Source organism: Phoenix dactylifera, unplaced genomic scaffold, assembly GCF_009389715.1.
Source record: "Phoenix dactylifera cultivar Barhee BC4 unplaced genomic scaffold, palm_55x_up_171113_PBpolish2nd_filt_p 000451F, whole genome shotgun sequence".
NCBI classification, from domain to species: domain Eukaryota; kingdom Viridiplantae; phylum Streptophyta; class Magnoliopsida; order Arecales; family Arecaceae; genus Phoenix; species Phoenix dactylifera.
In genome coordinates this window covers 246781-259508 of record NW_024067882.1, presented here as the reverse complement: position 1 = coordinate 259508, position 12728 = coordinate 246781, and positions in this window count along the sequence as shown.

Below are 12728 nucleotides of genomic sequence, written 5' to 3'. Positions count from 1 at the left end.
AGTCAGGTTTAGCACTAAATTGAACCTAAATTGGATTAGAGGTATTCTAATCAGGTTAGGTCAACTTGCACCTGCACCTACTGCTGGCTAAGATAAGGAACCCAATGGGTCACACACAAGGGAATTGATCAAGGGTCTAATTGGATTAGATCATGTTTGCAAGATGAACATGCTAGCACGTGTTGCAAACCCTAGCTCCTGATTCAAATTAAATTCGAATATGATCTTAGGTTAGGTTGATCTAATATGATTAGATCATTACCTAATATGGGTTAGCCAAGAGTTGGAACCCATTTGGCTTTAATTAGACCTGATTTGATTAGGTTTAATATTTTCTTTAAGTTGGTTAAACCCAATTGGATTGGGTTTGATAGGGCCTTCACTTCTGGACCATTGGATCACTCCCTGGATGAAGGATTTGGTCCACTGGTTGGCGCCTTCATCTGGACCATTGGATGGTTTCCTGGATGAAGGATCTGGTCCACTGGTTGGCGCCTTCATCTAGACCATTGGATGGATTTCTGGATGAAGGATCTGGACCATTGGTCAGCGCCTGAATCTGGACCACTGGATGGCTCTCTGGATGAAAGATCTGGACCGTTGCTCAGCGCCTGAATCTGGACCATCGGTGATAGCATCTTGCTTCTGGACCATTGGATGGCACCCTGGATGATGATGCCTTGATCTGGACCATTAGATGGTGCCTAGATCTGGACCATTGGCTTTGGTTCACTGCATTTGGGCCCTTTGGATCATCAGGATTTAAGAGGGAGACATGAGAAAGAAGTTGATACACCCTTCTCCTTAGTACCCCATCATGATGGGATGTCTCTCTTGGCACATGCCTCATCATGATGAGGTGTGTGGATGGGATGTATCCCTTTATGATGCATCCCTCCATCTCTTATAAATAAGGAGGTGCCTTAGGGTTCTAAAGATCATCCAAGAAAAAGCCTCTCCTTCTCTCTCCCTTATCCCTTCTTTCTTACAAGCCTCTCTCTTTTGTCCTAACCCACGACAAGAGGGTCTTCTTTAGGACAAAAAGGCTAGTGAATGTTTTAGAGGTAGAAAGGAAGAAGAAAGTGAAGGAAAATCAGCCAATTAAATCCTTTGGAAGGATTGAACAATTAGAATCAAGTTTTGGTGGAGCTAGAGTCTTGAACCCATTTCTGTGTGGATCAACATCGGAGGGTGAACATTTGGGCACCTTAGGACATCTTCAGACATATTGGATATAGCGTGATAGGTATTCTTCTATACCAAGATTATATTTTCTACATTATTTGGTTATACTATTAATGCGATCTTGGCTTATTAGGATTTCATATAATGGATTTTATAAGAAAATTTTATAATTCCGTATCTTCCGCTGTGCCCTAGGGCACCACGAAACCTAACAGTGGTATCAGAGCCACCCTTAATCAGTTTAACCAAATGATAATACATGCTATTATCTTGATGCTATGAGATAGCTAGGTTGTTTGTATGCATGATTAGTTTATGCCATGAGATAGTGTTATATTCATGTTGTAGCATAGTATAATTGCTAGTGCTAAATTATAGAATGTGCAATGAGACCAATATAGTAGTATGAAAATTTTGGGCTGACCCATTCTGGAACAATCGACTCAGTTGGTGTCTAGGAAGGAAGCCACAGGTGGTTACTTAATTAGGACCTCACTCTCTGAGTGAGGGGTGCCTCCCACCTGCTTTCCTGGCCAATTATTTGATTGTCCTTTATGGTTGAGCTTAATGTTAGTAAGATACTGCTATTTGAAAGCCCTCACTAAATTCATAATTAAGTCGTAGTGTTAATTGCTTTAAGCTGAGCCATTCTGAATCAATTGACTAAGTTGGTGTCTAGAAAAGAGGCTACAGGTGGTTATTTAATTAGGACCTTACTAAGTAAGGAGAGCCTCCCATCTGCTTACCTGGCCAACTATTTGATTGACCTCCATGGAAAAGCTAATTGCTGATATAACACTATAAATGTCCTTCCTTCATGCTTAGATATTATTATGTCAATATCTACGCTAGCTTGTTGTGATTCCCACAAGGCTAGTATTAGGGATTGATATTGTAATATCTTGGTGCATATGATGCATATGGCATATTTTAATATGTTGCCTTGTTGTGATTCCCACAAGGGCAGCATTATTCAAATATGACTGTATAAAAATGAAGGGTTTGACTTAACTAGACACAATAGTTTGTTGTGATTCCCACAAGACTATATGTGTGCTAGAGGACAGAATAAAGTTGGGAATTGTATGGGATGCAATTGGAAAGAATTTTCTACCTTTGAACTTATAAGGGCTTGTTGTGATTCCCACAAGGTCTTTTATAAGGAATTTGGATCTCAACCCCACTAAGAAAATTAGTATTTTCTCGTTCATCATACTTGAGCGTTATGATATTCGATAAAAATAGTGGGAGTAACAATTAGATAAAAGTCCTTGTCTGATTGAATACATGTCATCATGATTGGTCTGCTTATATTAGTGTTCTTTGTAATTATAGATTAATTCTGCAAAAATGGCATCTTCACTCTCACTTAGAGGTATCTTAAATACAAACAAATTGACTGGTCCCAACTATGTGAATTGGTTGAGGAATTTAAAGATTGTTCTCACACAAGAAAAACTTTCCTACATTCTTGAAACCCCTGACCTAGGGTCAGCAGGGGAAGATGCAACTGAGGAGGAATTGGCCACATATCGTATGTGGAAAAATGACAGTTTGACTGTCAAATGTATCATGCTTGCTTCTATGAATAATGAATTGCAGAGGCAGCATGATAGCATGGATACTCACTCCATACTCCTTAACTTAAAGGAGTTATATGGTGAGCAGAGCAGAACTGCTAGATATGAGATATCTAAGCAGTTGTTCCGTGCTAGAATGATCGAGGGATCATCTGTGCAAGACCACTGTTTAAAGGTTATAGACTTGATCACTCGATTGAGTCAACTTGGCTTTGCTATGGACAGTGAGCTCAGTCAGGATTTGATCCTGCAATCACTACCCGACTCATTCTCATAGTTTGTTGTGAATTATCACATGAACAAACTGAATTCCTCCCTGCCTGAGCTTCTAAATATGCTGAAAACAGCAGAGTCTCACATCAAGAAGGACAAGGGTCCGATCCTTCTTGTTGGTGAAGCTCAAAGAAGAAGTCCGGGCAACAAGGGTTCAAAGAAAAAACTAAACCCTAAGAGTCGCATCAAAAAGAAGAAGGGAAAGAAAATCTCTGGACCCGGTAACCTGTTTCCACTGTGGCAAGACGGGGCATTGGAAAGGAACTGCAAGAGCTTTCTTGCAAGTGTGAAGCCTGATGCAAGTGTTGCATCAAAAGGTATGTTTTTATTACATGCCAATATGACATTAAGTTCTTCTGATTCTAATTCATGGGTATTGGATACCGGTTGTGGTTCTCACATATGCAAATCTTTGCATGGACTGCAGAAAATTAGAAAACTGAAGAAAGGTGACTTCGAGCTATATAGCGCTGGAGGAGAATCCATCCAGGCTGAAGCTGTTGGCACCTACATACTGGAGCTACCCCCCAGAAAGTTCTTGAAGCTAGAAAGACTGTTATTTTATGCCAAAAATCATTAGAAATGTAATTTCAATTCCTTTGTTGCTTAAGAAAGGATTCGAAATAAATGGAAAGAGCAATGGTTGCTCTATTTCTTTATCTAATGAGTATTATTGTCATGGCACTATGGAAAATGGTCTTTTAGTATTATGTCTTAATAATGTTATGTTTCATATTGGCAAAGATAATAAAAGAAAAAGAGAAAAATATTAATAATACCCTCCTCTGGCATTACCGATTAGGTCATATTAGTGAGACAAGGTTACATAAGTTGTATAAAGATAAATTCTTTGACCCTTATGATTTTGAATCATTAGGAACTTGTGAATCTTGTCTTATGGGTAAAATGACCAAGTCTCCATTCTCGGGACATGGAGAAAGGGCAAGTGAGTTGTTAGAACTCGTACACACTGATGTGTGCGGTCCTATGTCAACTCAAGCTAGAGATGGATACTCTTACTTCATCATATTTACTGATGACTTATCAAGGTTCGGTTTGTGTATCTAATGAAACATAAATCCGAAGCCTTTGATAAATTTAAAGAGTATCAAAGTATGGTCGAAAAACAAACTGGAAAGTGTTATTAAAATCCTTCGATCTGATCAAGGAGGAGAATACTTTTCTAGTAAATTTTTAAACTATCTTAAATTAAAGGGTATACTCTCTGAATGGACACCTCCATATACGCCACAATTAAATGGTGTAGCTGAAAGAAGGAATCGTACCTTATTAGATATGGTACGGTCCATGATGTGCTTCACAAATCTTCCAATTTCCTTCTGGGGACATGCCCTAGAAACTGCTGTATTAGTATTAAATAGAGTACCATCTAAGTCTGTATCTAGCACTCCATATGAGATATGGAAAGGAAAGAAACCTAATCTTAAGTATCTTAAGATATGGGGTTGTCATGCTTATGTCAAAAGAAATTTTGGACATAAGCTAAGTGCTAGATCGGACAAATGTATATTTGTAGGTTATCCTAAAGACAGTTTAGGATATATCTTCTATAATCCTACCGAACAAAAGGTATTTGTTGCTAGGCATGCCACTTTCTTGGAAAAGAGTTTTTTTTTAGAAAAGGGCAAGGATAGAAGAATTGAACTTGATGAAGTTCAAGACCTACAAGGTGAGACACATAATAATCCTCAACCAGATGTACCCATGGAAGAGGTACATCCACTACACACTACTCTTTTCGAAGGTCAGAAAGAGTGCGAAATGCACCTGAGAGGTATGGATTTATCATTGAGAATGATGAAGCCCACATCGTTGATAACGATGACCCTCTGACCTATTCGGAAGCTGTCAAGAGTAGGGACTCTGACAGATGGTTGGACGCCATGAAATCCGAGATAGATTCTATGTATACAAACCAAGTGTGGACTTTGGTTGATGCACCTGAGGGAGTGATTCCAATAGGGTGCAAATGGGTATACAAGAAGAAGATAGGAGCTGATGGCCAAGTAGAAACCTACAAGGCCAGGCTAGTGGCAAAAGATTTCAGGCAAAAACAAGGTATTGATTATGATGAAACTTTTTCGCCAGTAGCTATGCTCAAATCTATTCGGATTATGCTTGCTATAGCTGCATACTATGATTATGAGATCTGGCAGATGGATGTCAAAACCGCCTTTCTTAATGGTCACCTTGAGGAAGAGGTCTATATGACACAGCCAGAGGGATTTGTCTCAAGAGGGAGAGCAAATCAAGTATGTAGGCTTAAGAAATCCATTTATGGATTAAAGCAGGCATCTAGGAGTTGGAAATGATGTTCCAATGATGCAATCGGTCAAGACTTGGTTATCAAAGAAATTTTTCATGAAAGACTTGGGTGAAGCATCCTATATACTTGGTATAAGGATCTATAGAGATAGATCTAAAAGGATGCTAGGTTTGTCCCAGTCTAGGTACATAGATAATGTGTTGAAGAGGTTCAGCATGGATGGAAGTAAGAAAGGTTTCTTACCCATAGGACATGGCATACAACTCTCTAGGAAGATGTCTCCTAAGACATCTGAAGAGAGGAATAGAATGAGTTCTATTCCCTATGCTTCAGCAGTAGGGTCGATCATGTATGCTATGTTATGTACAAGGCCTGATGTAGCTTATGCCTTAGGTATGGTAAGTAGATTTCAGGCAGATCCCGGGGAGGATCATTGAAAAATTGTGAAAAGCATTCTCAAATACTTGATAAGGACTAGAGATGTTTTTCTGATTTATGGAGGATCAGAATTGAAACTAGAAGGCTATTCAGATTCTAGCTTTCAATCTGATCCAGATGATAGCAAGTCAATCTCTGGATATATCTTCACTTGAATGGTGGAGCTGTGAGTTGGAAAGTTCCAAACAGCAAACTGTAGCTGACTCAACTACTGAGGCAGAAATACATAGCTCATTAGTGAAGCTGCAAAGGAAGAGTCTGGATGAAGAAGTTCATCACAGAGCTGGGTGTACCTGAGAGATTCGCCGGACCAGTCCCAGTTTATGCGATAACACCTGGAGCTGTTGCACAGGCTAAGGAACCAAGGTCTCATCATAGATCCAAGCACATTTTGAGATGCTTCCACCTTTGTTCGAAGAGATTAATCGAAAGACAAGACGTCAAGATTGACACGAGTAGACACAAAGAACAATATAGCAGACCCATTTACTAAAGCTCTACCACAGCAGCAATTCAATCGTCACCCTCGATTGTATGGGGTTAAAATATAAGGGGACGATTGGCTTTAGTGCAAGTGGGAGATTGAAAGAGTAGATGCCCTATAAGCCAATCATTTGAGTGGGTTTCTCTTTGTAATCCTCCAAACCATGTACTTTGATACTCGATATATATTCAATTAAAAGGCATGTGTGTTTCATCATTTGGCCTGCTATATTCTATTTTATTTTGGATGATGAACCCATAAATTTAGGGACATTGGTTTAGGGTATGATGAGATTTATACCCAGGGGACCTAAAATTCCTTAAAATCCTAATTTAGAATATTTCCAGTAAAATTGGTATTTTGGCGTCGGGGATCAATATTACTCTAGAAAGCACTGGCACATCTTATGTTATGCCTCAATGTAGAAGGTGATTGAATCTCACAATCACTATGTGTGAGACTACTAGTACCAAAGATGTGGGCTGCTCATTTAGAGGAATGAGTTTCACGATAATGACCAAGCCTGAGACATACTTATGGGATTCTTACTAAGTATAAAAGATGGTGTCTCATAGTGGGAGTTGGTGCAAGTGCATCCTCCAGACCTGAGCTCACCTATCGGTACTCTTGTGCCTTGAAGCTATATTTTGGTTTACCCTCATTCACGACATTGCGTTGTGTACGGGATATTCTGGATATGGTGGATTTTGTACGAAGGTTGTGAGTAGGTCAACAAGGAATCAGTCACTTCTAGTAAGAGAAGGTAACATCCTACTTACTCTAATCTTATGATGATTCAAGAAGCCTTTGATCAAAGCAAAATGAATATTAGAAAGAGTTTCTAATGTTTCATTATTTGAATTATCATATAAAAGATTGAGAGAGACATGAATAAGTGATTGAGTTTGATATTGATCCATACTCATGCACTTATTCAGGATGTAGTATGACTGAGGGATTGAATTGCACAGTAACTTGCCACTGAAGGGTATGTTTGGATTTGTCCAATACATTCCTCATCTTCCGGGTAGACATGATACGTTGCTAGACGTCAATCATGTCTTATGGGTTGATCGGATCAAAGAGTTTGATTAGATCAAAGCATCGGAAAGGTTCTGATTGCTAAGTCAGGTTTAGCACTAAATTGAACCTAAATTGGATTAGAGGTATTCTAATCAGGTTAGGTCAACTTGCACCTGCACCTACTGCTGGCTAAGATAAGGAACCCAATGGGTCACACACAAGGGAATTGATCAAGGGTCTAATTGGATTAGATCATGTTTGCAAGATGAACATGCTAGCACGTGTTGCAAACCCTAGCTCCTGATTCAAATTAAATTCGAATATGATTCTTAGGTTAGGTTGATCTAATATGATTAGATCATACCTAATATGGGTTAGCCAAGAGTTGGAACCCATTTGGCTTTAATTAGACCTGATTTGATTAGGTTTAATATTTTCTTTAAGTTGGTTAAACCCAATTGGATTGGGTTTGATAGGGCCTTCACTTCTGGACCATTGGATCACTCCCTGGATGAAGGATCTGGTCCACTGGTTGGTGCCTTCATCTGGACCATTGGATGGTTTCCTGGATGAAGGATCTGGTCCACTGGTTGGCGCCTTCATCTAGACCATTGGATGGATTTCTGGATGAAGGATCTGGACCATTGGTCAGCGCCTGAATTGGACCACTGGATGGCTCTCTGGATGAAAGATCTGGACCGTTGCTCAGCGCCTGAATCTGGACCATCGGTGATGGCATCTTGCTTCTGGACCATTGGATGGCACCCTGGATGATGATGCCTTGATCTGGACCATTAGATGGTGCCTAGATCTGGACCATTGGCTTTGGTTCACTGCATTTGAGCCCTTGGATCATCAGGATTTAAGAGGGAGACATGAGAAAGAAGTTGATACACCCTTCTCCTTAGTACCCCATCATGATGGGATGCCTCTCTTGGCACATGCCTCATCATGATGAGGTGTGTGGATGGGATGCATCCCTTTATGATGCATCCCTCCATCTCTTATAAATAAGGAGGTGCCTTGGGTTCTAAAGATCATCCAAGAAAAAGCCTCTCCTTCTCTCTCCCTTATCCTTCTTTCTTACAAGCCTCTCTCTTTTGTCCTAACCCACGACAAGAGGGTCTTCTTTAGGACAAAAAGGCTAGTGAATGTTTTAGAGGTAGAAAGGAAGAAGGAAGTGAAGAAAATCAGCCAATTAAATCCTTTGAAGGATTGAACAATTAGAATCAAGTTTTGGTGGAGCTAGAGTCTTGAACCCATTTCTGTGTGGATCAACATCGGAGGGTGAACATTTGGGCACCTTAGGACATCTTCAGATATATTGGATATAGCGTGATAGGTATTCTTCTATACCAAGATTATATTTTCTACATTATTTGGTTATACTATTAAGGCGATCTTGGCTTATTAGGATTTCATATAATGGATTTTATAAGAAAATTTTATAATTCCGTATCTTCCGCTGCGCCCTAGGGCACTGGAAAACCCAACACATCACTCTCCTACTCTCACTCTATTAGCCTCCAGCTTGACCTTTTCTGAATCCACATTGCCTCCAACATCCATCTTATGTTGTATATATTTCCTAATAATAATAATCTTAAAAGGATAAAAACTTGCTAGGAGGTTTTATTTAATGAGGAATCCTAATGACTTCAAGTTTTTTTAAAGGCTTTTAATTCTTGGGAAGTTCTAGCAATTGGGAACTTCTATAACATTAAAAAAATAATATAGAGAGTTGCATCATTTCTGAAAAGATATGTACAATGTTCAAACTTTGTAGCATTGCATCATTTCTGAAAAGAAACGTGTGCAGCGTTTGGACTCTTATAAAACCATCGGAATATACGAAACCGAGATGAACTTACTATCACTAAACTTCCATTCTTCCACTAACTTACTGTTTCGATAACTTTCCTTTCTATAATTTTCCATCTTCATTGGATATGTTTTTTAGAAAGAAAAATTCTGTAGTGCACCGAATTTTTGTTGGTGAGGTATTCTATCAAAGGGTTAGTATTTCCAAGTTGCTATTTGCGTCAAAAATACTGGGGAAATAACTATCCTCAATATAATTTTATGGAAATGACCTGCCTATCAATTTCGTTGACCACATTCTAAATTCTTGTTCGTACCACAACAAGTTAAGGATAGTTATTTTCTTCGTCATGGAATCTACAATTCTTAAGGCTCAAATTCAAAATGTGGAGAAATCTGATACATTTAATGGTCTCAATTACAAACCCTGGAGCCATCAAGATTCTCTATCAACTTACAATTGTCAAGGTTGCCTATGTACTGAGCGCACCATATCCACAAGAGCAAGCGGCTGATGGAGGACTCGCTGAATGTCAAAAGAAAAGGTAGGACAATGACTGCCTTTATTGTTTCACTATCCAAAATACCATGACCAACTCTCTGTTCAATGTCTTCCATACTCACACAACGGTACTATAACTATGGAATGCTATTCCAAGGAGGTATGTCAATCAAGATACTAACAATAAATCTTTTCTTGTTAATAAGTACATTGATTTCAAAATGGATGATTCAAAGCCTATCATTGATCAAGTCAACGAACTTAATGAGATAGCTCCTCGATGTGCTAATGTGAGTGAAATGATTTTGGAGACATTTCAAGTTTATACCATCATTGGTGAACTTTCTTACCAAAAGATTTTACAACATAAGAATAAGCCTCCAAGTTTGGATTAATTGCTGCAACACATTCAAATTAAAAATGAGGCTAGAATTAGTTAGGAACTTGATAATCAGAATAGCGACAAAATAATTTATAATGTTAGGAACTTATTTATATCGAGAAACATGATGATCATGGATTTAAAGTTGTATTTGATTCTCAAAAAATGATTATCTCTAAAAAGGGATCCTTTGTTGGGAAAGGCTATGCTAAAGATAATATACTTGCTAAGGAAGATACTTTTGTTCCTGCTTATATTGTTATTCATATGAATTATATTTGGCATTATAAATTAGGACATATTAGTAGTAAGACTATGCATCATATAATATCACATGATTATGTTGTCAAACAAAGTTCTATTTTAACTATAGATTATTGTGAATATTGTACACAAGCAAAAAAAGGAAAAACATCTTTTAAAACTGTCGTGAGAACTATTTCACTTCTCGAACTTTTTTATACAGATTTATATGATAATAAAGAGCATTTGACGAGAGGTGGTAAATGCTATTTTATAACATTCATTGATAATTTTTTAAAAATATACTTATGTATATTGGTTAAAAACCAAAGTTGATACTTTTGAAAAATTTAAAGTTTTCCAAGAAGAGATTGAAAATAGGACTTGCAAAGAATTAAGGGACTAAGATTTGATAAAGGTGGTGAATTTCATTCTTTTGAATTTATATCCTTTTATGAACAATATGGCATTATTAGAGAAGTATATATACCAAATTCTCCACTCCAAAATAGTGAAACAGAAAAGAAAAATAGATCCTTATTAGAGATGGTAAGCACCATGCTCATTCATTCTAAACTACCTGTGGGTTTTTAGAGCAAAGCTTTATACACCAGATATCACATTTCAAATAGAATTTTGCATAAAATATAGACAAGACTCCTTATAAATATTTAAATAATAGAAAATCAAAAATTGACTATTTCAAAGATTGTGGCTGCAGTGCATATGTTTTAAACTCTACACAAAAGAGACTAAAAACTTGGTAGTAAAGCTATTAAATTCATATTTTTGGTTATTTATTGCATAGCAAAGTTTAAAGATTTTTTAACTTTCATAGCAACATTATGTTAGAATCTGTTCGTTGCTATTTATTTGAGCATTGAACCATTAAGATGCGATAAACTGGAGATGTAAAAGGACTTATCAAAAGTATTGAACTTAATTCAGAAATTATTTTCAAAATTTTAATCACATGGACATTGATTCAAATGAGAGAGATTCATATGAAAAAGAAGAAAGAGCTCGAGTAAAATTCAAGTGGAATAATAACAAGGAGCCTAAACCTGTTTAGATAATAAGATCTAAGTCTGAGTTAAGAAGGAGCAGAAGACAGAGACATGAAATTAAAAAATTTGGAACTAGATAAGTTTACTTAGTAGAAAAAAGATCTCAAAACTTTGTAAAAGGTCATGTCTTGGCTCGATGCAAATCTTTAGAAGATGGCTATGGATGATGGAAATCAAGTTCATAAATGATAATAAAGCATGCTACAAAAAATGGTCAATCAGCGAAAAATAGTTTGCCTACGAATTAAAATTTGTTGCTAATAAGTACCATAAGTCGACAAAATAAATGTTCATTATTCAATATTATTTAAATAGTAATTTTTCCAACCATAAATTGTCTTGCATTGCTAATTTTTGTCGCCAAATTTGGGACGTTCAAATACTCCCACTTGGTATTTTGGTAAAAATCTTTTCGGTAACAATTTGTGATTATTTTCGTAACAAAAATTATTGTCACTAATACCATGAATTTTAAGCGACAATATGTTTATCATGAATTGACTATTAAATTTGATGATGACGTTAGAATAGTTCCCAAATATTATACTTATGGATATAAGAAACAAAAAAATATTTTTTATGATGAATTAATTTTATCACTAATAATTTTTAATATTTGGCAATAAAATTATATTTCATCATAGATAGATCTCTATTTTTAACAAGGATAATATTCATTATTGAGTATTTCCTTCTTAGTGATGTGTATAGTTTTATTGCATAATGTAATTTTTTAGTAATGAAAGTAGTGTTTCATCATGCCATTTTCAATGTATAAATGTTATGATAAAAATAATTTTTATTGCTAATTATCTAATTAACTTTTAGCAATGATAATATTTTATAGTTAAACATATCTTTATTGGCAACATATATAGTTTTTGTCATAGAATACTAACTATTTAATAATGAAATGAATTTTATCACCTCTACATGATTACGTCACTTTTTATGATGAAATAGTTTTTGTTGCAAAAATATGATTTAGAAATGATAGTATTCCATAATTAAATATATATTTATTAGTAGTATATATAATTTTGTTGCAGAATATTGATTATTTAAAGATGAAATGGATATTGTCATCTATATATCATTGTATTACTAATAGTTTTTAATGCAAATTATTTATGGTTTATTTTTTTGTGATAAATTACTTTTGCTACAAACTAATATGGAGTTTCTAAGATAATGATATTTCATTGCTAAAATATGACATTGATTCTTTTCCAAATATTTATAAATCAAAATCATTTTTTTACTAATTTAATATTAAAATATATCAAATATATTTTAGAGGTAATGATCATATATTGACTATTATAAATTTTAGGCTTACTTAAAATATTTTAATAGTTTAAATATCCCATTTACAATTTCGTTGGATCACAATCTATTTGGTGATAGCTTTATTTACATTAGTGATTATTAATTAATAAAAAT